The sequence below is a fragment of the Dermacentor albipictus genome, chromosome 7, assembly GCF_038994185.2.
Source record: "Dermacentor albipictus isolate Rhodes 1998 colony chromosome 7, USDA_Dalb.pri_finalv2, whole genome shotgun sequence".
NCBI classification, from domain to species: Eukaryota; Metazoa; Arthropoda; class Arachnida; order Ixodida; family Ixodidae; genus Dermacentor; species Dermacentor albipictus.
Window position 1 is genome coordinate 89,118,530 of NC_091827.1, and position 24,990 is coordinate 89,143,519.

General features: G+C 48.9%; 1 long non-coding RNA gene across 5 annotated transcripts in view; it reads right to left on the bottom strand.

Moving 5' to 3' along the window:
* The window catches only part of LOC135916761 (uncharacterized), a 200,980-nt gene extending 186,926 nt beyond the window's left edge, over positions 1–14,054 (bottom strand). For all 5 annotated transcript variants that reach the window (XR_011507469.1, XR_011507468.1, XR_011507470.1 and 2 more), the window contains exons 1-2: positions 13,824–14,054; positions 7,888–7,987 (exon numbers count right to left, since the gene is read on the bottom strand). This is a non-coding gene — a long non-coding RNA (uncharacterized lncRNA). The remainder of the gene's footprint in view (positions 1–7,887; positions 7,988–13,823) is intronic.
* Between the last annotated feature and the right edge of the window lie 10,936 nt (positions 14,055–24,990).

A 24,990-nucleotide genomic window follows, 5' to 3' on the forward strand; every position in this document is an offset into this window, starting at 1 on the left:
ACACTAAACACAGATAAAAGCGTACTACTGAGAATGACACATAAGAAATCACCCCTGCTTTATACATATAAGTTAGGTCCATCACCTCTTCATGAAGTCACTGGCTATAAGTACCTAGGAGTGACCCTTAACAATTCACTATCATAGAATGATCACATAACACTTGCGCTTCAGCCTTCAGAAAACTATGCCTGCTGAGACACAAACTAAAAACGTTAAAATGCTATGCTACATCTCCCTAATTAGACCTAAGCTCAAATATGCTTGCATAGTTTGGGATCCATACACAAAAACTAATATCAATAGTCTTGAGAGAATTCAGAGAAAAGCGGTCAGATTTGTATTTAACAAATTTTCCAGATGTGATTCCCCCACCGAACTTATGGAAATGACCAACCTTGAAACACTTGAACTGAGAAGAAAAAAACAGAGACTTGAGTTCCTTAATCTACTTCACACTAACAATTTATCCCTTGACCCATCCGAACATTTATCGCAGTTATCAACCAGAACTACACGCCACCGCAGACATGATGCAAGAACAAACACACATAAGTTTTCTTTTTTTCCTCCAACTGTAACCAAATGGAATTGTATAAACTTAATCCACTTCCTAATCTTGTTTTTCATTGTTCTGTCAATCTGATTTTCTTTGTATGTACCATATGTTGCCCTCCCTGCTTGGACCACGTGTCCGCAATATTCAATAAACAAGTAAATAAATAACATATTTTTCTCATTATGTAGAGAAAAACCAATTGCATATTTGCATGGAGCACATTAAACAACATATTACCTACAAATTTCATTCCTCTAGCAGCAATATTAACAGTGGCGTTGCTCAAGACACAGGTCCCCCCCCCCCCTTAAGGTCAGTGCAGGGTTCTCGGGGGTTTGTGAGGAAGTCTTCAGAATTTGGTATGACTCCAAAAACGGGCTCTGCTTGTTGCACTGCTTTGTTTCAGACAAAAATAAAGCTTAGTAGTGGTTTTCAGTGGTCGAGCAGCCTCTTCAAATACTTTCCCAACGACAGCGAGTCTGCGAATGCTTCAACATCTTTCTGACCTTTTCGTCATGCATTTTCTGACACTCCTTAAGTCTATCTTTCCGTTCCGAACTTTTCTCTAGGCCATAAAAAAATGTCAACCAAACCCTCATCAACCTTTACAGGAGGACATGAAGCTGCTTTTTGAACCACAAACATTGACATGAAACCACAAACCACTGACGTGAACCACTGCTTACTCCAATTACTCAAGGTAATTTTTTTTGTTGACATACATCACACCACATAATGTTTAGCAAATAATATATTTGCACATGCTTGCACACGCACATGCTTTCTAGTGACAACACCAGAAAATATAACATAGACAAATTCCGAACATGTGCACCTGCCACAATTCCCTCTTTATAAGCCCACAATACATAGAAGCTAGCTTATATAGATCTTGAAAACATATTCGGGGAACCTAATACGTGAATAGATGTTGGCACTACCCACTCCATAACACTACAAATGTTCCAGAACTTATCCGCAGCAACTTGAGAGGCATGCTACCAAAACAGGCTATCTTTGAGGACGCGCAATTTCTGCACAAAAGGAACAGAGAAAAATGATGTGATGGTTTCTGTTTACATACAGCATTCACGCAAAGAAGAAGGGAAAGCAAGTAACAACAACCACCTAGCTGTAAAATCAAGATTTTCAGCATGTCAGGACGATCGTATATGCGTCCATTCCTTTCGTGTACATCTGCAGTTATTCTTGCTTATTTTCGTTTGTATACCCAGGAATGGTACTGCGACCGTGGTGGTAGCAGAGCCGTCAACTCCTTACAAGCGCGAAATGTTCAAACTATGTCTGACTGATCAAAGGTATGATTGTAGATTAAATAAGGCATACAATTCCCAACTCCCTGGCGTTAGGCCCGCAGCATTCCCAGAAAAAACTAAGGGGTCAGTTACCTCCTCCCCTTCCTCCTTCTCATTAGCTCTAGTATAACTGCTGTCCAAAGCTGTAGAAAAGCTGAAGATACTACTGAGAGCTGTCAAGGTCGCCTGCTTTGCGCGAGGCTCAGAGCGGTATTGATACGATGGCCCGACACACCATTCTGATTAGCTACCAGGAAGTGCTAGTTTTCGGACGCCAAGAGACAAGCCGGCGCAATGAGGAGATTATATGCGACTCGGGGCCTCTCGGTAAGCGCTAAAAGCTATTCCCTTTTTTATTTTTACACACAAGTGTTAAGTGCTGCTCAAATTCAGCAAAATTATATCGTGTACCGAGGCGCGTTCAAGCCCGCGTGCATGCGTGAGATTCGGGAAAGAAGAGGTTAGGACCACGGATAATTGACACTATATTGTGCAACCTATGACGATCAGCAAAATTGGCAAAGGGCAGACAAATCAGCGGATATCTTAGGCATCTAGGGCCCTGTGGGCCGTACTTTTCAGCGACAAGGTAGCCTAGCCGCCTGCAGGATTATCTTACTGAGCTATGTCAAATGCTCGGTTGCAGTAGTTGGAAGTTCAAATCCGCCTCGCCCGTTTCTGTTTTTTTTTCACATTCTCCACTTCACTACATCTGCAGGCTTGGAGTGACACCTGACACCGGCGAAAGATGCAGAGAGTGAGTGGTGCTATTGGCGACGAGGAGTTACGGAGTCGCCATCGCTGGCGTAGTATGAGGGATCACGTGGCGCGCTCCTTATAGGTTTTGCTGTCAGCGCTCACTGAAAACACCATGCGCGAGCTCTCCCGGACATTTCTGTAAGTACTTTAAAAAGGAGAGAAATTTTTTACTGTCTAAATAATAATCTTGGGCAAACTGAAAGTACACAATCGTTTACAGACGCTATCTCTTTACCGAACACGCACAGTGAACACCACTGCGCACGGTCGCCGCGATGAAGTCTCCCCGCACGGGTTCTTGCGTGAAAAGTAGGTAAACGCTGAGAGCAAAGTATGTGAAATATGTTCTTATAGTGTTTTTATAGCTAAATGGAGCGTAATAGAATGAAGCCTCAATGCAGCGATCGCACAGATTCGCAGCGACCGACTGCGCATCTGTGCATGCTTGTCCGCGCACTGTTTCGCTTTCTCCGCGTGCGCGTTTTCGCACCGTGCCATGAGCTTTAGGCCGCAGAATATGAGCATTTGACAGTATACAAGCAACCATTGTTGCGTGGGCGCTATCAGAGCTGTTAAAAAATGGCTGTGGCTTAGGTAAGGTTAAGCCCAGGATGCGAAGCATACTAGCCTTTATTTTAGTTGTTGAACCACTGTTTAGCCTGGTGAACTGCTGTTGCTTGGCTATATTTGGTTCGGCTAGACGAAGAAACAACTCATGCATTACTTCTTCGCCTTCAAGAGTGGAACGCGACAGCGTTCCCGTCGACCCGCCAAGGGGTGTAAGACAATGGGCTACAGGGCAGCGACTACGCGCCCCGCATTGGACGCGGTGAGCGTCGAGCAAAGCAGCGTTCGGCGCGGCAACGAAATGTGCGCCTGAGCAAGAGACGCACGCCTTAGAAACAGCGCGTTTCTAAGGCAACACCGCATTCACTAGAGGCGCTTTTGTACCGCTTTGAAGCGTTGTACTCGTGGCTCAGTGGTAGCGTCTCCGTCCCACACTCCGGAGACCCTGGTTCGATTCCCAGCCAGCCCGTCTTGCAAGAGTTGAGCCAAAGCCACTTCTCCTCTGTCGTGACGTCACGGTGTCACGTGATTTCATGGTCACCGCCGCGCCTGAGGAGCTGGGTTGAGCCCTCGTAATATGCTTCGCATAAAAATAATTTCATTGTAGAGACTTCGACGCTTACAGGGACTGTGATGTATTTTTTTTCTTCTAAATTCTTTGAACTTTAAATATTATTTCTCGAGTTGCGTCGCACTGTATGTTTATCGGTGTTCTCAGCGTGCAATTTGCCGCTGCTCCTTTTTTGTAATCCAGTGCATTAATTCATAACATAAACATGACCATATGCCATGCTTTTTTAAAATGTGCTTCTTACCGCTGCCTTTCCACTCCACTGAACTTGCCAGTATCTATAGCATCGACAAGTTCATAGACCAAACCATCATGACATTAGTCGAGCAGCGGACTGGGGCGAGCGTCTCAGTGCGCGTTTTCAGAACATCGCATACCGGGCGCCGTAGCAGAAGTCTTCCTCGCGTCTGTGCTTGCTGCATACCCGAGTTGTAGCCGATGACTGTTTGCCGGTATTATGTTTCGCGAGCCATGCTTCAAGCAGCTTCTTGTCCTGCGGCTACGTGTGAATAAGGCTGACACCGGCCTCCGTTACGTGCGTCAAGCACTGCGGCACCGAGCAGTAGCCTACCATGTTGCATGCCTTTAAGGGGGGACACGGGGATCAGATCGCGAAAATCGCAAAAAATATCGATTTTTGGCAACGACGCGTTTCGGTATCTGCAATGCCTAATCTACGTTGTATCAAAATGGTTTGGCTGAAAACGCACTAAAAGTGCCCGAAAAAAAAATAATTTATCAGTGTATAGAGCGAGAAAGCAGCTTTAAATCGCGTAAAATCACCGCAGTTCGCGGAGCCCTAACTCGTCTTTCCCGCCACCGAGCGCCGCCATCTTGGTATCGTTCGAAAGCTCGAAGTTTCGCCGTTCCGTTTCTGAATTCTTCGGTCGTCGCCATCTTGTAATAAACACACAAACACAAAAGAAGCGCGGGTCTGCTAGAGGTGGTCACACGGGCGCTGCGATGAAAGCGTGCCTCCGATTGGTTCCCGCGCTGAAAGGCGTCTCACCATTGGTTGCTGCTGCGGCAGCGCGCAAGCTGGCAACCACAGCCGGCCGCAGTTGTCTGCTTTGCAAACCACGCCGGCGTTGGTCTTCATTTGACACCCGCAGAATTCGGATTTCTGAAAGCTCTCAGATCAGTGATGGATCGTCGCTCGTTCGAAAAGAAATTTTTGACGCAACACGCCTTCGGAAAACGGAAGCGCAAGCCTTCTACGGCGAGAAAAAGACGGCGGCCAGCGGGAGAAGCGGAGCACCCTACTGAATACGCGGGTAACGTGCCGTGCTATCTTGCACCGCGCGATTCCAGCAGCGAAGCCAACAATCGCCCTGTGCCATCTACCCCGATAACCAAGCCACCGGAAGACGTGCCAACTGAGGCTCTCGCACCTGTGTGTACGGCCGCGTGCGTCAGCAACCGAGATCGCGTCGTTGGAGGTGACGCGGGTCGAAGATCACCATCGCCAGCAGAGACGGTATACCCTGTTTCCGACGCATCGTGCGACAGGGACGCGCAACCTGCGAGTGAGCCCCAACCGTCGACGAGCTACAGTATGGTGACTCAAGGTTCACCAGACGAATCTTCGCCCGAACGTTGCACGATTCAGGCGCGCCTCGAGCCGCATTTCGTGTCAGCAGTGACAGCAGAAGCGCAGGCGTGCAGCGTTCGCCACTCCCTTCGCGCAGTGTCCGCAACTGATCGGAAGTTCAGTTTGATGGACCAGCAAGGCCAAGAACAAATTTCGGCCCCTTGTGACAGTGAGTACATTATTGTGCAGTTTTCCGCGATTAACTCTTTGATCGCCAAAACTCTGTGCACAAGGTGCCAACAGCGTTCTGTGAGTGTGCACTGCGATACTAGGCTCGGTCTGGCAGTGAAAATGGTGCTGTCATGCACTACTTGTGGCCCTATTGAGTCCCAGTGGTCCTCTCAAAGGAAGGAAAGTGCAAGGGTGTTTGACATGAACATTCGCTCAATGCAAGCTGTTCAAGCAATAGGCAAAGGGCAGACAGCCCTGAACGATTTCTGGGCCACAATGAATGTGTCCCATCGTGGTTTGCACCACAAAACATTTCAGGGCCACTTGAAGGGGCTGTTCAAGCCTGCTGCAGGGGAGGCTGCCAGCAACATCTTTACAGATGCTGTAGCTGCTGTGAAGAAGGTGTACAGCGAGCTGGAGGTTGGCTTCACTAAAAATGTGACCGTTGTATATGATGGCACTTGGCTCACGCGTGGTCACGGCTCCCACATTGGGGTTGGATGCATAACAGAATTTCATACAGGGCTTGTGCTGGACAGTGTTGTCCTGTCAAACTTCTGCCTTGGGTGTAGCCTGGGCCCAGAAGAGAGTGACCCCACATACCTTCAGTGGAGGCAGCAGCACCAGTGTCAAAAAAACACTGAAGTTGGCTCTGGGCGAATGGAAGTGGAGGCCGCATTGCAGCTTTTTGGCCGTTCATTGGCCAAGAACGACCTGCGATATACTGCAGTCATCTCTGATGGAGACAGCCGTGTTTTCCAGGCATTGCGAGACGAGCAGCCATATGGGTTTATAGCAGTCACAAAAGAAGACTGCATAAACCATGTGAAAAAAAGAATGGGCACTGGCCTTCGCTCCATTGTGAGCGAGGCCAAGAAAGGGGAACCACTTGGTGGCAAAGGTGGGCTCACACAACAGTTGATAAAAAAGCTCACCAACTACTATGGCCTGGCTATCAGCAAGAACACTAATGATGTTGCTGCAATGCAGAAAGCTGTCATGGCCACATATTATCACGTGTCATCTACTGACAGTGACCCCCACCATGAGCTTTGCCCCCCTGGCCCTCTCAGCTGGTGTGAGCAGAAAGCAGCAGAAGCGAAAAAAGAACCACAGCCTGCTCACAAATACAAGCTTATGAGCAGAGTTTCCCAAGCCATGCTGCCTTTGTATCAACGTCGTTCAGACGTCCACTTGCTGGAGCGCTGCAAGGGTGGAAGGACCCAGAATGCAGCTGAAAGCTTGCACTCAGTTATTTGGTCAACATTGTCAAAGGATGAGCATGCCTCACGTTTTGCGGTAGAGACAGCAGTAAACGAGGCAATTTTGAAATATAATTCAGGGAGCCAAAGAGCTTACTCAGAAATGTGTGCTACCTTGGGTGTACATCCTGGTGCCCTTGCCGTCCAGAGGGCTCAAGAAAAGGATAAGGAACGCCTGAAGAAGGCATCCAAAGCCCACCAAACAAAGAAGCAAAGGTGCAGGAAGATGCCTGGCAGCAATGAATCAAAATATTACAGCCCTGGTGCTTTTTAATAAATTTGCAGTGCTTTCAAAACTTTGCAGCCAGTTTTCTCTGTTGCGTTTTTTTTTACAATGACCTCGCTCGTGGAAAGCATAGCACAACAATGGCTGGACCGATTTTGGTCCAGTTTGTTTTGCTGTGATCCATAAGCTGTGCTGTATTTAAAGACAGTCTTAGAATGTTTCTTTATCTTTCCGTTATTTAATTATATTCACAATAACTACATGGCTCCATGCAGTGAAGCACAGTCAGGTGCGTGTTATGTTGAACAAAAAATTATTAGTGCACCAAAAAAAAAAATCGAACACTGTCTTGATGTAGATTAGACATTTGCGCAAACATGCAAAGTATTCCCAGCTCCCTATCATGTTTCGTTACTGTGCCAGGCTTTCCACGAGCAAGGAACTTATAAATTCTTATAAAACAAAATCTAATGAAGATATCTTTATGAAATTTTAGATTTGTCTCTTTCTAGCAATATGCAGTGTGTGTGCCAAATTTCAGCCCTTTCTGTCAAGAAACAAGAAAGTTAGTTCCGATCCCCTCCTCCCCCCTTAAAGGCAGCCACTACCTATTGTAGTGCTTTCAAGTGTTGTAAAGGAGACACTCGAAGGGGGAAAATTTCGCCACTAAATGAAGACCGCAGCGTACGAGGGAATTTAAACTCATTTTCAGCTCGCTTCGGCGCTCCCGAAGCAGCCGACGCGGCCGCTATGTCCACGTGATCCCTCCTAGCACATCACGCCGACGGTGGCGCCAGCTTTTCCAGTGGTGGAGCTCGAGGCCAATACTAATCCAGGCACAACCAAAGTAGGAAGGCTCACTTACCTCGAACAGACACTCCCTCAACAGAACAGGAATTGGCCTCCCTGGTGCAGCCCTCAGTTCCCAGCAGGTGTGGAGCATCTGATCAAGGCGGCAGTCAGGCCTGTAATGCAGCAGAGGGTGCTAAGAAACTCTCGGTCCGGACAGGCCGCTAATAGAAACTAACCCTTGCAACATTTAACACCTGAACCCTCTCGAGTGAGGCTAGCTTAGCAGGACTTTTTGAGGAACTATCAGACATTGTATGGGTATTATTGGCCTTAGTTAGATTGGAAGCACTGGTGAGGCTTACACATTGCTAAATAACGGCCATGTCCTCTGCTATAGAGGTCTCTCTGATAAGCAATACGGGGTAGGATTCCTAATCCACAAGGAAATCATAGGCAACATTGATGAATTCTACAGCATTAACGAGAGGGTAGCAGCAGTTGTAATCGCACTTAACAAGAGGTATAGATTAAAGGCAGCACAAGCCTATGTTCCGACATGTGGTCACAACGATGAGGAAGTAGATCAGTTTTATGAAGATGTTGAATTAGGGATGAGAAAAGTGCAAACTCAGTATGCACTAGTAAAGGGCGACTTAAATGCAAAAGTGGGGAAAAAGCAGGTGGGTGAACAAAAAATTCGCAACTACAGTGTCGATTCTAGAAACGCTAGAGGCGAGATGCTGGTGAAATTCACAAAAAGGAATAAGCCGAGAATAATGAACACCTTTTTCAGGAAACGTAGCAACAGAAAGTGGACCTGGAAAAGCCCTAATAGTGAAACGAGAAATGAAATTGATTTCATACTTTCTGCTGATCCCAGCACAGAGGGTAAAGTGCAGTGATCATAGGTTAGTGAGTGCTAGGATTCACCTCAATTTGAACAGATAAAGAGTAAAATAAGTCAAGAAAAAACAGGTCAACTTAGAGGCAGTAAGGCTAAAAGCAAACAAATATGCGGCCTTAGAACCGAGAGTTGATGATGACGACATAGAGGTAATGAATGAAACCGTAACGAGGCTGGCTTCAGAGGCAGCAATTGAAGTGGGAGGCAAGGCACCATGGCAACCAGTAGGCAAGCTCTCCCAAGTAAAAAAAGGACCTAATAAAGAAACGACAAAGAATGAAAGTGTCGAAGTCAAGAGATAAGATAGAATTCACGGAACTGTCAAAACTGATCAACAATGCAACAATAAGTGATCTTCGAAATTATATTGTGAGAAAGACTGAAGAAGCTGTAAACAATTGACACAGCCTGAAATCAGTGAGAAGGAAACTTGGCATAGGACAAACCAAGATGTATGCACTGAAAGATAAGCAGGATAATACCATCAGCAATCTCGAAGGTATAATAAAAGCAGCAGAAGAATTCTATAGGCTCCTGACAGTGGAGTTTCCCGGCGACGGCCGCGCCACCTGTAGCGTTGAAAGCGCAACTCTGGTACTGATACAACTTCAGTCGACGGCGTAGAATTCAGCTGGCGCACGTATTGTTGTTATTACTGCGTGTGATTCGAAACTTCTGAACTTTGTGCGCCACCATCCTGCGGGCAAATGTTCTCATACCACTGTTTTACGACGGCAAATGTGCAAGACATCGAAAACAGCCCGGGAAAAAATAGCGTGGGGATGGCGGTACTGCTGCGTCAAAGGCTGTGACGGCCGTGCAGGGCTGCCTGCTCTCCAACTGTACAGATTCCCTGGCCGGCCATGGTTTTGTGCTTGCGCTTCCTTCCTGGAGGATCCCACTAGAAATTATTGTAGTTAGTAGATTGGAAGTTTTTGGTCGAGAAAGAGTCTTGCCGGGCAGCAGACTCACATATTTTTGCAAAATGTCCATATCTTTTAGAGCTATTTATTTTGCTGTACGAAGCGTACTGCGTGGTGGTTGCAGATGTTCTGGCTTGCGTGAGTCGCTGAGCACTTCACGCTGTGTGGCTCTGCTTGGGTACAAGTTGCCGTCACCAGAGTCTTGGCGGCCGGAGCGGCTCAAGGTCGTGCCGGTGCCTCGGTAGTTGTGTACTCTTAAGACAAAGGTACCCCCCCCCTTTGGGGTGTATATCTGCCACACAACGATAATCGTCATCTGCCTTGTTTGGGTTTTCTTTCTTGAAAACGCCTCGCCCGCTACTTTCTTATCGGGAATGAGAAGTCCTGCTGATAACGCGCATGCCGTTTGTTACTAGGAAGTACCGGGCTCGCAGCGTTAAAGAAAGGAAATGCGGACAAGACAGATGACGTTTATTGTTGTATGGCAAGATACAACCCAAAGGGTGTAATTTTGTTTAGAGTGTAAACAAAGTACTGCAGTTGCTTGGCAGAACATAGCAGTCTAATAACATTTTTGTGCAAGTTGTTAAAAAGAGCCTTTTAATAATTCTAAAAGATATGGCGCCCATCCTCCATGGCAAATGAGGCTTTGCAAGCGTGTCAAAGCAGCAGCATGGAAGGACACATTTTGTCTGTGGTAACTCAAATGGTTGGATAAGAACACCTACGCCTAATGCTTAATATGCTCAGCCATGCCTGCACACTCAATTGAGCTGCTTGATCAAAGCATAATATGATAGTTGAGTGTACTCAGGCTAGAGATACCCTACAGTTGTGTTTGCCTTGATGGTTGTGACACTTCGCCAGCACAGTCTCACCGGCGACTTCTTTCGCGCTGTGAACGTGCCCGGCAGCGTAGAGCTTTTCCCCTTTACGACGAATGGCAGGGCGTATCCAACCGTGCAATTTTGAGATTGGTCTGAAGCCACATAGCAAAACTTGCACCATTTGTTTGTTTCAAAACAAGCATGAACATGCGATCACGTTGGCAAATCCGCGTGGGCAGCGTGAGTAGCGTGGTCCGTCAGTGTCAGTTTTGACGGAAGGTGCCGCAAGAGGCGCTGACGATCGCTGCTCGGACGCGCCGCCTGGGCAGTGTCAGGAGCATTTACTGACCGGTACAGTACCCAGAGGACTCAGGAGTATAGTTCAGCACAATGCGTTGGCGGGCTAGTTGGTGCGAATCCATGAATACTTCGTTTAGCGCAAAACAACAGAGACAAGAAAGACGACAGGACAAGGCGCTACTCTCAACTGACATTTTATTGCGTCACTCCTTTATAGACCGCTCAAACCAGAGGAACATGCGCAGTGAGCCCCATGTGGTGGAGCCACCAACGTCCGATCCCAAGAGCGCACTCATGCGACAGAATCCAAAAAACCAAATTCAGCGCTGTACAAGGTTAAGGAAGGCACACTAATGCACTGTGACCCCAATGACTGAATGACAAATGCTTCCGATAACTCTCGGGTGGTGGTGTCACGGCTCTTTTTCAAAATCGTGGTATCACGAAACATGGGTTTGCACTTGCATGTTTTACAATGCTGCGCTAAATGGGAACCTGTGCCAGTTGGTATGGATCACTCATGTTCTCTAAGGCGCTCGTTAACACAGCGGCCTGACTGCCCTACATACACTTTGCCACATGACAAGGGAATCTTATAAACCACACCGACGCTGCAATCTACAAACTTCACGTGGTTCTTTTCACAATCAGGTTTTTTATTTGTTTTAGAAATACGGCTGCACAACATTGACAGTTTCTGAGGAGCGGAAAACACTACCAGAAATTGGTATCTAGTGGCGACATTCTTTAGATTGTGAGCCACTCTGTGGCAATACGGCACAACTTAATGTCCCTCAATACTACCAAATGTAAACTCATGTTTTACTCTCGCCGTCACAATCCCTATCGCTTTGATTATTCAATTTCCAACACATCGATTGAAATAGAACAATCATATAAATATCTAGGAGTCACCCTCTCTACTTTTATTATGGCGCCCCCATATTAGTAATTCCTTCAGCATCGAACAAAACACTAGGTTTTCTAAAGCGCCACCTTCGCCTTGCCCTACGACATGTTAAATTGCTCGCGTATGAAGCCCTCGTAAGACCCAAATTATAATATGCAGCTGCCATCTGAAGCCCGCATCAAGCGTATCTTGAGCCCGCCTCAAGCGTACCTGAGTGCGTGCACCCATCGCCTGGCTTTTCCTTCCTCCATGCCTGCGCGGTCTGTGTGCCTTCGTTTCCAACTGCTGTGTTTTTTTTTTCTTAGTTGTACCCCACTATAGCCTTCGCTGTAAATTAAAGATTAGGTCGACTTCATTTAGAACTACACACTTTGATTAACGAAAGGGGGTACTTTCAAAGTTATCTGCAAAAGCTTAGTGGCGGGGCAGTCGCGTCGGGTAGTTCTGAACTTAGTGTCACACATTACTTCCCCCCTCTTTTTTGGCTTCTGGATTGGATTGGCGCGGCTCGCTACGTGCTTGCGCGCGCTTTTCCGAGCGCAGATTGGTGTGCGCCTGGTTTCTGCACTAGGCTGTTATGCGATCGCTTTTTCGAGCGCAGATTGATGTGAGCCTGGTTTCTGCACTAGGCTTTTGCACAATCGCCTGCTTTTTGCACTGGGCTTTCAAAAGGTGAAGTGAGCGTCGCTTACTGCAGGCGGCAAGTGATTTGGCTCACGTACTGCGTGAGCAAAGCACGTGGCTCGTGAAGGAGATGACCGGCGACTTGCTTAATCTGTCGGACCATGTCATCGCCGACTGGAGGAACTACGCTCGTGAGGTCGTGCGGGACGAGCTGCTGGCGCGACCCCCACTCGGTGGCCCCGGGAGGATTGTGCAAATTGATGAATGCCTCCTTCGCGGCAAGCGAAAATACAATCGAGGCCGCCTGATGACGGGCGACAACGTTCCGCCGAGCCGCCAAAATTACGGCGGCACTGCAGATCGTGGACCATGGGTATTCGGCATGATCTGCGTGACCACCGGGGAGCTCAGACTATTCAAGGTCGACCGACGAGACGCGGCGACGCTAGGCCCCATTATTGCAGCCAACGTTGAACCGGGAACCACCATCCACAGTGATGAATGGGCCCCATACAACTGCATCCCGAACTTGGTGGGGGCTAACGGAGCAAGACTGAATTTGCAATGGGAGGCTGTTAACCACAGCATGAACTTTGTAGACCCAATCACGGGCGCTCACACCCAGAAAATCGAAAGCTACTGGCAGAAGGTGAAGCGCTACCTCGACTCCGCCGGCTACAGGGTGACTCTACAGCTTCTCGAGTCGCACCTGATATGGCTATGGTGGGCATCGATTAATGGGCACATGCGCTGCAAGGACTCGTTTCTGCGTTTATTAGAAGCGATCGCACGGCGCTACCCAGTGTGACATAGTAATGGAAAATAAAGCGCACTTTTCTGACCCTTTGCTTTTGTATGAATGTTTCCCGGCATTGCTGCGCGCTTCCATACACGGTAGGCCCGCGGCGCTGCACTTCCGCAGTAAGCGACGCTCACTTCGCCTTTTGAAAGCCCAGTGCAAAAAGCAGGCGATTGTGCAAAAGCCTAGTGCAGAAACCAGGCTCACATCAATCTGCGCTCGAAAAAGCGATCGCATAACAGCCTAGTGCAGAAACCAGGCGCACACCAATCTGCGCTCGGAAAAGCGCGCGCAAGCACGTAGCGAGCCGCGCCAATCCAATCCAGAAGCCAAAGAAGAAGGGGGGAAGTAATGTGTGACGCTAAGTTCAGAACTACCGTCGCGTCGTGCGTATTAACGTACAAAGTCGGTCAGCACAAAAAGATACATTACACAAGTTCCCGCGCATTTTGTTTTTGCGAGATATTTCACACTTCCAACTTCGTCTTGTCGGCTTTTAATGTAATCACGTTAGCAAGACACGTGCGCGGTGTCACACGTTGCGACCACTGCAGCGAGGCGAATCCATATTTCAAAAATGTGAGATCGGAATGCCAGTAGAAGCTCCTTGAACCATTCCTCGCAAGGGCACGTGCGTATTACACGCGAACATGCATGCAGAAAATATCCAGTAAGATTATAAAACTGCGCAACAAAAAAATTGAAGAAAGCTCACTACGTACCGGTAGGGTCGACACTTGCACCTGGCGCCGTTGACAAAGCAGATACGGAGACGAACGGACCTGAACTATGGTCCCTAGAATATGGCAACGACTGGTGCAACGCGCGGCTCCCCAGACGACTCTACACAGGTATGTCCAAAACACCGTGACCAAAACCTACCGCGCGCTCTGACATTTTTGTCACGTTGGGCCGCCACAACGAATTCAATCGCGTTGCGGCATGCTCGATGGCCCCACACCGCAAAACAGTCCAGTGTTGCCAGCTCGGACAAGGCGGCGTAGCCCAAAGGTAGAGAAATGGAAGCCCAAATGTAGCCAAGCACAAAAAAGAGCAAAACAAAGTTGTAGCCAATATAGCCATTTTTATTTGCATATACATTTTCACATACGACTACGGTAATCCCTTTTTGCGCAACCCGTCGTTCCCAAAAGTACGTGACGCCATGATGGTCGACCTTTGACAACCACAAATAGGCGAATCGCTAGGGTGCTAGGCGAATCGCTTCCTCCGTGCTAGGGTGGCTAGAATGGGGAGGTGTGAAGACCGACCTCCGGAAGCTGGCCCCGAAACGCGTTCCTGCCACGTGACGGCGCTGCCGGCCGGGGCGCCGTTTAGGGCGCCGTAGTTTCTCGGGGCGTCTGCATATTTCCGGACGGGAAAATGATTTGGTAGCGCTTAGTTTTTGCGTTTGAATGCGTTAAAATATGACCAGACGTTTTTCTCTACGTTGTAGATGCTGAGAGAATTTAATGTTGTTTCGCTGCTCTCATTCCACATGGAAACAGCGAGCACCGACTACGCAGCCGACACAGCAACGGTTTTTGCGACCACCTCTGAGGCTCTTGCATTGCCCAGGGGGCGCTGCGAAAATGATGCTAAAAAGCGCCCTCTGTCCTCAACTGGGTAGTACCACGCTCGGTCGTCTGCATCGGAAAGCACGTTTACAATATGGACCCGCCACTTTCGGTTTTGTTGTACCGCGGCTTGCAGCGAATATCGGGTGCCGAAGATTTTTTTCAAGGGTGGCACGCTGCGTAAAGGCAATAACTTATGCAACGCTGAATACGTGTACGCCGTTCAAGAAATAAGCGGCGAAGTTTTAGCGCGGTGTCAATCGCAAGTGAAGCGAGTCGCGTACGAAGTTGAACTTCAGTTACGCAAGTTTAGCACGCTGCTAGATTCAGGCGCACAAACGCGAGGAAATGCTTGCTATAAATGAATTCACAGCAGCGATAAGCCGGCATCATGTGTACGGAACTGCTCGAGCGCACGACGGTACGCGCGGCGACGGCAGCGGTCTTTCATGCCGCGATGTACAAACTGCTCGAGCGCTCGATCGTACGCGCCGCGACGGCAGCGGTCTTTCGACATGCCGCGAAACGGCAGGCCTCCTTCAATCTTGGCTGACTGCATGCCTGCTGCACTGTAGTAGCGGCCAGCTGTCCCTTTAGCAATTGATAAATGACTGATGCAATGCTATGAGCTCGCAGTAACGTACGTGCGAATCGCGCGAGCTCGTGCACTGCTCGCTTGATGTAGCTTTTAATGACAGCGCTCGAAGATTGATGTGCTGCAATCACTACTACCTTGCTGCGTTGCCTTAACGTGCTGGCTTGAGGTCAAGGATAAGCACATTTAACTCTCTAACCTGTGCTGCTCGTGGTAGTGAATTGTCACCGAATCAGCCCGACGATTTTTGTGCTCATTTGCACGCACCACTTCGCACGGGTCGAATTGTTAATTGTCGCTGTGGCCGGGTCTCGAATCGTGAATCACCAGCCATGACTGCTGCTATGTCGGTCTGCCGTCGGGACTGTAGGTGCAAAAGACCGAATTTTAGAACGCAGATAAGCATTAAGTTTCAAGACAGGCGAAGCAGTCAGCATGGCGCGAAGTTTCGCTTATCTATCGCGCCCGACGCTCCGCTTCGCGAGGCCTTGAAGGAAAACGGTAGAATCTGATGGTGGGATTCATGCCTTCTTGTTCATGGCAGCCGACGATGCAGAAGTAACGACGGTGACGCTTTTTCGAGGCTGAGCTAGGTCTCTCCGGATCGGCGTCGCCGATTCCTTCTGTTCCAGCATTACGTCTCACGGAGAGTCCGTTTTCGTTAAACTATGGGCTGAGATGAGCTCGCAGCGTGGTCGGCGTGGTCTGTGAGAAGTGACGAGCCTTTTCGCACTCGCAACAGGGCAGAAAAAGAATCGACGCAAAACTCGGCCTAGAAACGTGCTTCGCCACAGCCAGGGCTCAATACGAACCAAGATGGTACTACCCAGATGTCGTTTCCCGCGCCGCCACCAGGCGCCGCTACTATACCTCAAACTCCAGCGCAAGACGCCCCTTGCGGAGATTAGCGCGCTTATGCCTTAGCGAAAATATAGTTCATAGGAATTGCCGCGCAACGCCAGCGCATTGGAATAACCTTGAATGTGTCGCCCGCACATAAGTCACATATTTGAGATTGCAACATTACTTTAAATGGAGGAAGTTCATGCAATATATCAGCATTGTGGTGAAGAAATTCTAGAAAGTGCAAAAGCGCTTGCGACTTAAAGGGAAGCTGAAACACTTTTCGAAAAAAATGAGTTCTCTGCGGCATTCTACAGTTTTGAGTCCCCTGAACACGAATATCTCGTTCAAAAAGGGCGGAAACAAGCGCAAGCGGCTGTTTTTTCATGAAAACGCGCACCAGCGCCTTAGGGTATCGCGCGAACGCCGCTGTTGCCCGTGATTGGTCGGAGCCGCTGTGACGTCAGTGGCGGCAGTCGCCGGTCGGCGCCGCCGTTTGAGAGCGTAGCACGCTGTTCTGTTCTGGCTACATAGCCGAGTTGTAAGCATTATGGAACGTTCTCGCTGTCTCGGACAGCTTGTATTTTCGCCGTACATGTTCGAACCGACAGCCGATACGGAAAACGATGGCGGCAACGACGATGTTGAGTGTGCCAAAAGCGAGAGCGATGTGTACACCTTCTCGCGCGCTGGAAATCTTAGCTGTTACGTATGCTTTTCTTTTCTGTAGCTGCACGTTCCAATGACGGGAGAAAAAATTCGCTAAAGTGTCACTGGGAACTTGCTGCTGGAAGAATGCCGAAGCACTAACTTCTCATTAGATTGTAAACACGGGTACAATTCCGCGATGTCAAGCACCTTGCCGCTGCTTGTCTGAAGTCCCGTGGTTTTCTGAGCGTTGATACACGATCGCGAACATAAGTGCCGCGTTTCAAAGCGCGCACATGCAGTGCTGCGAGGTACAGTCATGGAAGTTGCTTATCATACACATCCAGATCGAGATGGTCAGGGGGATTATATGTGCAATATTCAGAATATGGTTCGACGACTTTGCGATTGTGGCTCGATCAAGAATCGGTATGCGCGCTCCATGCTAGTGTTGACATAAAGATATTAGGCAGTTTTAGCACCGCCGTGTGGTAAACATGATAACTGCAACCGTACGTCGAATGTCACTAGGCAAGCCTATACTCCAATTTATACCTCAGGTGCAACGCTGTGGAAGCTACGCACGAAGTCCGGTTACCAAAATTCATTACTGCGCGCGTTTCCGTCTATGGTTCACAGCGTGCCAGCGGCATTTGCTCGCGCGAGCATGCACGTGAAGCTGCCGCCACGGGCTGCAATTAAAGAATGCCGAAAAGAAAATTGATTTAAAAGAACATGTTAGCAGCCGTATAAGTACACGGATTGTTTCTATGGGTAAATTCTTTTTTTTCATTCAGAACTGAGCTTATATATGAAAAGTTTTCTCAAAAATCGGGTCAAGAAACACCGAACTTTTTCTAAGTGCGAACGCAGCCACTGAAAGAAGTATCTCAAGCCTCCACAGCGTTGCACCTGATGTATGAAACGGAGTAGAGCAACGCTACCAACAACGCGTTTCCGCATTTGTCGTAAGGCTATCTGGCTATCGCGGAAATGGTCCGAGCACAGCACAGTTGATTTCGTCGGCACGAACTTATCTCTCCTCACCGCACTGCGCTGCAAGCTTCTTGTGCTTCGGGAACCTGTGAAACACCACATCGTCTCGCCCGCGTGTGTTCGCGCAGCCGAATGCTGCACAGAACGAGGGCATGTTGGGCGCCCTTGGCTGTAGGCACTCCCGCAGCACAGAAGGAAAGAACAGTTTACGAAAATCGCAAAACAAACGTGAGCGGCGGCGGCGGCAAATCTCTCGTAGCGTCGTTCAGTAAAGCGCAGGACGGAAAGAGGCATGCCAGCGCATGCCACACGCCGGTCCGGCCGCTCGGTCCCCGCCAGTGACGTCACTCTCGCCGGTTCTCTCCTCTGGTAACCTCCTCACCCGGCGCTCCGGGAAGCGATGGGGGCGTGTCCGCGGGGGTGATTTAGAAAGCGATTTCCGCCCCTTATATTAACAAAACGAAGAAAAAAATTTCGGAACCGTAAATTATTAGGTCTGTTCTTCCCAATCCCAGCAATTCATGGAAACTGAAAACCGCTTCAGCTTCCCTTTAATACATGTTTATTGGAAATAACACAGTTATTGCATAACATCCCATTTTTACAAAACGCAGGGCTTCACCTTTTTGGATTTGTTGTGGATGACACACTGATTTAAGCTTTTGAGGAAAAAGTGAATACGTGTTATGCAATAAAATCTAGACACCGATCCTGTTAGATCAGCGGAATGCCTCCTGCAGCCAATCTGTGGCATGTGCATTGGCTGCTAGAAGCAAGAAATTCTTGACTTTTGCGTGCAGTCGCGTAGTGCTAAATGCACGAGTGAACCTGTCCTCGAGTGTCATAATGAGGTTGTATAGATATGCTGAGAGATACAGAAGCCCCCCCCCCCCCTCCCCCGAGACGCGGTCCCCTATGACAACAGCAGAAGTCGGTCGAGAATACAAAGCTTGGACCATCTGCCGAAAACCCACACTGAACCAAGCCTCTTCCAGAACACGGAAAAGGTGCCTATGGTTAATGATGTCGAAAGCCTTCTCCTGATCGAAGGAGCAAAGAATACCGGGAAGTTTCCTGGTATTTCCCTCCAGGAGAAGGTCCCTCACTGCTAAACCGTGAAGCTGAGTAGAGCGCCCCTGGACACTAAATGCCTGGTAGGGACCCAAAACAGTGCTGAACACTGGTGTGAGTCGCGTACATTGGCACTTTGCTATAAGCTTATAACCGCAGTTCAGAAGCGTGATTGGATGCCATGCTCTCAGACCGGAGCTCCTCGACTCGTCCTTACAAAGGAGAGTGATTAGCCCCTCTCGTTAAGACGCTGACAAAGTCAATTCACCGAGTAGCCTGTTAACCAGTGATTTGAACGGCTTCACTAACAGCGTCCAAAATTTAACATAAAATTCGACTGTCAGACCATCGGATCCTGGACTGCGATTGCGCTTCATAGACTTCAAGGCCGAAAATAGCTCGTCCTCATCTATGGCTGAGTAGCACGCTTGTGGCGGCTTAGCTGGTGAAGAAACGGAAAGACAGCTGGAGAGGCACACAAGGTCATGTGAAACTGCCTCGCCAGTGCAAGAACTCCATCTGGTGAATCGACTATGCTACCATCAATTGGATCTATTAGGGAAAAGAGAGTTGTGTTCTTCCTTGAAAGATGCTTACGTAGGACGTTTCTGCTGCACCACGCTTCCATTTCCCACAGCTCTGCTCAGGCTGTGGCCCTCAAGCCGTCCCCGCGTCGCTGCAGGAGAATCCGAAGTTCCTTTCGGAGTGAGGCCAGAGCCGAAGCAACACCAGGCCCGCCGGACAGTGGCCTCGAGAGCAGAAGGATCGCGTCGGAGAAATTTTAATCTCCCCACGCTTCTCGAGCGCTCGAAGCTTGCCCCAAGACCTGAAGCACTCACGCATTCTGACCTTCACGTCATCCCATTCTGTGCCACTTAAATTCGCTGTGTTGTGAAGCGATCGAAATTTAGGAAACGCGAGAAAAATACAGCTGCATTATACCGACCACGAAAGTTACTTTGCACTGCACCGTGGCTTACGAGACTAGACAGTTTTACTATAGCGTACGCTATACCATTGCGTACGCTAAAAAATAGCGGATCATCACTGCGCATGCGCTGAACGCTAAACGAAATAGCGGGTATAGCGGGCGTACGCAACGCAGCATTAGCGTTTTTGCGGGGTTTGCGGAGCTTGCGGGAAACATGGCGGTGGTCCCGGCTGCCCGCTTCGAATTGAATTTGGCGTTGCTTTTGTAAAATGCTCTTCGTTCGTAGCAAATGACTGTGTAAACGGCTTTCGCTTAGTCTCAGGCCGCTTCGACGACAGAGTATTACGGATAACCTCATGGTGTTTTCCAGATCGCTTCTCGTTTCGAACGAGTCGAAGCCTAACGAAAGAAAGGATGGATGTTATGAGCGTCCCCTTTGGAACGGGGCGGTGGCTTGCGCCACCAAGCTCTTGCTACTATGCTGCCTAATATCCTACCTAGGTTAACCCATGAGAAAAAAAAAACACACTATGAACTACCACGTCCAAATTTTCTGATACCCTATTGTGAACTGTGCTTTTGTACGTCTCCGTCCTTTGTCGTTTCCCTACTTTTCCTCCACCAATCCTCCAATCGCCTCTTACTGATGTCTATTGCGGACCTGTTTGCTTTACCACTGCTCCCGCTGAACCCAAGGGCTTCAAGGAGGCCAGTGGTGCCTAAATCGGCCGCTGGATAGGTGTCTTCACATTCTAATAAAATATGCTCCGTCGTTTCCCTAGCTTTACCGCAGCAAGCACATGCTTCTTCTTCCTTCTTATATCTCGCTTTATACGTGCGTGTTCTAAGGCATCCTGATCTCGCTTCGAAAAGTAATGAGCTTCCCTTTGAGTTATCATAAATGGTTTCTTTCCTGATTTCGTTTTTTCCTCTTAAGTAGTTACTCATGGCAGGTTTCTTTTCCATTGCCGCCACCCATGAGATTAATTCGGCCTCTCTGACTTTCCGCTTGACCTTCTTTGTTGCTGTGTTGCCCACCCCACAGGCCGCATACTTGCTGGTAAGCTTCCTAGTTCTTTTCCTCCACTGTGAATCAATGTTTTGCCTGTACAGATACCTGAACACTCTCCCAGCCCATTTACTTTCCTCCATATTCCTCAGCCGTTCTTCATACTCAATTTTACTGCGAGCTTCCCTCACTTCAAAACTAGTCCAGCCCATATCCCCTTGCACAGCTTCATTTGTAGTCTTCCCGTGAGCGCCCAATGCGAGGCGACCCACTGACCTTTGGTTCCCGTCGAGTCCTGATTGTACCCGTTCGAGAAACGTTCGAGATGTCAGCGCCACCTCTCGCTAAAGGCGCGAAATAGCCGCAACGACGGCATACCGCCTCTGAGATCCAAAGATATCGCCGGCCAACTAAAATTGTAGAAAACGTGCGCTGCTTAGCGCACGCTATATTATAGCGTACGCTATAGTAGCGGACGCTAAACTAAAACTGTCTACTGACAAGCTCACGGCGCCCCTGCGCTAGCCACCCTACCCGCGCCCCCGACGGAAGCGCCAAATTTTACCCCAGTGGGAGGAACGCGTAGCGGGGCCTCCCTAGGCAATGGCGGCGGCGCCGCAGTCTTCACACCTCCCAATTGTAGCCGCCCTAGAATCGCTGCAGAGGGCGAACTTATCGAAATGAATCTCGAACGTAAGCACGAACAAAACCTTCGAGGAAGCTTAAAGGGGCTGACAACTGGCCAGAATGTATTGTGAGACGTTGATAGAAATGAAATGACTGATTTATAAAGATTGTTACGTTTCGCCTACGACGCGCGGTAAAGCCAGCGCTGATGCAACGTACGCCGGAGCTTCGTTCAAAGCGGTGGACATTTTGGCCCGTTCGGAGCGGCCGCGACGCATCCCCGCCGAGCGCGTCCCGGCATGTTCAGTGCCACGTGTCTTTGTGTGCGCGTGTGTGTGTGTGTGCCCACGCTTGTCAAAGCGCGGCAGCCGGGGAGAGGAGCTCCCCCAGTGTGAAGCGAGGAGGTCTGACCGGCGCCGGCCCGGCTGATGCGTCACCTCCTTGTCCCAACGTGTCTCTCAGTCCGTCCGTCGCCGCTGTCACGTGGTGTCATCTCGTGACCTTCCTTCTTGCCCGCGACGCCAAGAGTATAAGAGCAGCTGCCCCCGGACGCCAGGAGAGAGGCTCCGATTTCTTCTGTTGAGTAACGTGCTCTCCCGTCTCTCTACTTCGGTCGACCTGACCGCCCGCTCTTTGCGATGCTAGAATAAACAAGTTGTTCCTGTTTATTAGCGGAGGGGGGAGCCATTTAGCGCTGGCACACATGCACAGCCGCGCTGCCGATTCAGCCAGCTATAGCCTTCGAGATTTGTTTCTGCTCGATGAAATCCACCTCTGGGTCGTGGATTAGGGCGCCCCTTATAGCTGAAACAAAGCCAAGTCGCAGGTTTTCAATAGCCCAAATATAGCCACATAGCCAACTCGCCCAAGTCGACGCCGAAATTTTTTCTGTAGCCGAATTAGGCTACATATAGCCAAACCTGGCAACACTGCAGAACACCTATCTAATTGAGATTGAGGAGCCAAGACGGAGCCGGGACGGACGGATGCGGACAGCTAAGTTCTATTTCTATTTTTATTTCTAATTGCAGCGGCGGGAAATCTGAATGGAGATAGGGCCAGCATAGAAACGTAGGTTGCAGAGAATTGGAGCACTGCGAAGCCAGGCGAACACTTAGCCAAAGTAGGGCGATAAAGTAGGTCGTGGCCAACACATAACAGTTAGGGCTAAAAGTGTTTTTTTTTCTTTGTCCTTTTTTCTTTTTTTCCTTTTTCCCCTGGTTATTGGTTTGGTTATTTTACTAGCTCTCTTTGTGCTTCTAGAGAATGCCAGTGGTCTTTATTATAGTTAATTTTTTTCCTAACTTTTACACTGTTAAATAACAGTAGGACAAGAGAATTTATGGGACGTACGGCTAGAAAAGCCAAGGAGGAAGGCGGGGATCTCGTCCAGTGTGAGAGGTGTGAACGATGGTGTTATTTGGATGAAACGACATTCAAAACCGTGGCGGAGGCGGAAGGGAATGGCTTCGTCTGCAGGCTGTGTAAAGTGATTGAGAATTTGGAGAAGCAGCTAAAGAGTGAAATGGCGAGGACAAAGGAGGAACTCGAGAAAGAAAAAACGAAACGCGCAGAGTTTGAGGAAAGGGTCGAGAGGGAGTGGGCCTCAAGAATGGAGGCTGTATAACGGAAATGGAGTGAGGAGCGAGAGAAAGGGCAGCAATTGGAAAAACAATTGAAAGAGATGAGAGAGAAGCTGAGAGGCAGGCACAGCAGGAATTGAAGGAAAAGGAAGCGGGAGGATCACCCAGTGGAGCAGAATGGGGGCGGACACGTTGACGTGGGGACCACGGGAGACACAGGTACAGAGGGATGAGACGACAGGAGGCAGAGAAGACCCAGCCGACAGAGACAGGAGGGAGGCAAGATTAGCTTGAAGACAGAAAGGTCTGGGTCGTTGGAACCTCCAACGTATCGCGAATGCAAACAGCACTCCTCAGAATAGTGCAGTATAACAGACGGGTGAAGGTCGAATGCATGCCGGGGGCTCGATTCGAAGCTGTGGCGGAGAGAGCCAAAAACAAACTGAATGAAAACAGAGAGGGAAGAAACCTGGTAATTTTGCACTCTGGGGTGAATGACGTCTTGCAGAATTGGGGGCGAATGCTGGGCAGACAGAGTCAAAAGGGAGTGGCGAAATTAAGGGCGACCTCTGAGGTGGTGCACACTGATGATGATGATGATGTGTGGTGTTTTGTGGCGCAAGGGCCACGTTTGGCCAAAGAGTGCCATGACACGTGGTAATGTTGACAATGAATTATGGAAGATGTGACCTGGCTGTAAAGTGGCCTAAAAATAGTCGCTGTAAAGTACGTAAAATCTACGTGCTATAAAATTATGGCGTTGACTAATGACGAATACTATGAACATTAAAATCCATCGTAGAAGAATGATGCAAAATATAAAATATATAAGATGGTAAAATTACTTGGAGCACTGCTGCCTCGCCAGAGCCCTTGAAACACAAGGGCCTAGAGGCATGTGCTATACCAAAGAGCTATCACAGCGGCATCCTCTGAAGAGAGGACCCGCTACGAACATGTGGGGCTAAAAACATGCAGGACAACATCTTTCAGGAAACGTAGGACTGCGTTGGTGTCAAATAAAGGTTCTGGACCGAGTAGCATTACGGGATGTAGGGGGATGTGCTGCCGGTATGCAAGGGAAAAATGTTTCCTTCTTTCAGATTCGGCTGCCCGACACTCCAGGAGGACGTGGAGGACGGTCAGCCTCTCCCCGCATCTACCACAGGTTGGAGGCTCACTTCCGGTGAGTAGAAAATTATGGGTGCCAAGCGTGTGTCCTATTCTGAGACGACAGAATAGGACATCTGTTCGGCGCGATCTTGTAGTAGAGGGCCAGAATCCTAACTGTGGTTTTATCAGGTGGAGCTTATTATCCGTTTCCGCGTCCCACATGCGTTGCCAGTGGTCTCGCAATCTCGTTCGCAAGAAAGGCTTCAGATCTGTGACAGGCACCGCAGCGGTAGGGTTAACAGCTTGCGATGCGATTGACGTGGCCATCTCGTCCGCCAGAACGTTACCCTCGATGCTCCTATGGCCAGGCACCCAGCATATAATGATACGCTGGTTATATCTTTGCGCTATACACAAGACGGAATATAGTTCATTAAGTACTGGATTTTTGTGTGTATAGAGTGACATCAGGGCCTTCACGACACTTAGGGAGTCTGTATATATCGCTGACTTTTGGAGTTTTGATTTTCTTATATGCTTCACAGCAGACAGTAATGCGTAGGCCTCGGCCGTAAATGTACTTGTTTCCGATGTAGTACATCGGATTCTGAGAAGGATGGGCCGACGGTAGCATACGACACCGCGGCATTAGACTTCGAAGCGTCTGTGTAGATCTCTGTGCAGGAGTGCTTGTGCAGGAGTTCTAGGAAATGAGTTCGTATTTCGATCTCTGGTGCGTGTTTTGTCACTTCTATAAAGGATATGTCACATTCTATGACCTGCCACTCCCAAGGCGGTAACAACTTGGTTGGATGCATTAGGCGAAGCTCCAGGAGTGGGACATGTATCTCATCACTAAGCTCCCTCACACGAAGTGAGAAAGGCTGTCTTACAGA